Here is a 1,504-nt window from a genome sequence, read left to right as displayed (position 1 = left end):
CGGAGTTCCTGCTGGAAAGAGTTATGCATATCTTTGATTGTCTTATTCCCTTTGACTTCCGCCAGTAGGCAGCAATTTGATATTATTTCCAGCTAGCTCCTAAGTAGGTCTGCAGTGTATCCTTTAGATGTACCACAGAAAGGCTAGGGGCCATGCAAACGCATTTGGGCTTCACGCTTTGCGAGACAGTCAGCCCTTTCGTTGCCTTCAAACCCTTCATGCGTGACGCTATTGTGGGCGCGCAGGTGGTTCAAGAGTTGACAAGCCTTGATGCCTTTTTAAAAGGCTCTAAGGCCTTTAGCGCTGCCTGAATGTCCGACATAATATTTATTCTGGCCTCATTTGCCTTCTACGATGACATTCGCGAACACAGACTTCGATTGGGAAGACTTCCGCCTGAAATATGGTTGAGTACGAGCCCATTGGCAGACTTTTCTGGAAACTTGGTCCAAGTACTCCATAAATTATATCGCTACCTAAAGGTGAAAAGGTGCCAAGTCCATTTTTTTTTCAAAGTTTAGTTTTTTATGCAGAATGACAGGTAATACGAAACTACATCGATTTTTCGTCTCTCGTGAAAAATATCTAAAAATGGACTTGGCACCTTTTCACTCTTAGGTCACGATATATGGATGTCCATATTGCATATTGGCAATGATAAGGTATACGTTTGTACTTAGGAACCAGGTATATTTACATATTTGTGGCCGCCATTATACGAACGCACCGGTGAAATATTTGTGTAAAAAAGGTTGCTAAAATATTTGGAGATACGTGCATATTTTCTATTTTTGAAAATAACTATTACTCATTGTCCTGAAACCTACCAAAATCCAATCGAGCCTACCAACCTACCAAATGGAAAAAAACCTACCAGTTTTGGTAGGAACAGCCCATGCTTGGCAACACTGGTCCGCTTAATCAGGGGAATTACCGACTTCGTATTTTAAATCTTTCGCGAAATTATTCCAATTGGAATGTAGCTTTTCTGTCGCGTCGAGCCATAAACGCGCTACTGCCTTCATGCGACTGCATACTGCAAACAAAGGCATTTTTCGTCAGTCTCTCAATTAATTGTTCTGCTGACAACGAAATATCAAGTTCTGAACATATTGAAAACGACGAGCTACGGGCCACAGCTTCAAATTTGTTATCTTCATTATCTAAACGCTTTGTCGATGGCGACATGATTTCTTTGAACGCGGCGGCGACATCGTGAATTTGTATGAGTTTGACATAAAAGAAGAGGAAGAACCTTATCTGTCGCTGAAAAAATAGAAATAGATCTAATCTGGCCACAGCCACAGTCATCGCGTAGCCCTGTCGTCGCCTGTCGTTGAAATAATTTGAAAGCTGTGGTCCTTAGCTCGTCGTTTTCATTGCGGTCGGGCTATCATTTATCGGATCGATATCTTATATAGCTTCAGCGATTTCGCGAACCGAATAATTCTTTAGCGATGTTGATAGATCTGAATTTGTATAAGGGGAATGGCTATTCAAATTT

The sequence above is a fragment of the Rhagoletis pomonella genome, unplaced genomic scaffold (assembly GCF_013731165.1).
Source record: "Rhagoletis pomonella isolate Grant_MI unplaced genomic scaffold, Rhpom_1.0 Rhpom_scaffold_02516, whole genome shotgun sequence".
Taxonomy (NCBI): domain Eukaryota; kingdom Metazoa; phylum Arthropoda; class Insecta; order Diptera; family Tephritidae; genus Rhagoletis; species Rhagoletis pomonella.
Note: the sequence above shows the minus strand (reverse complement) of the source record.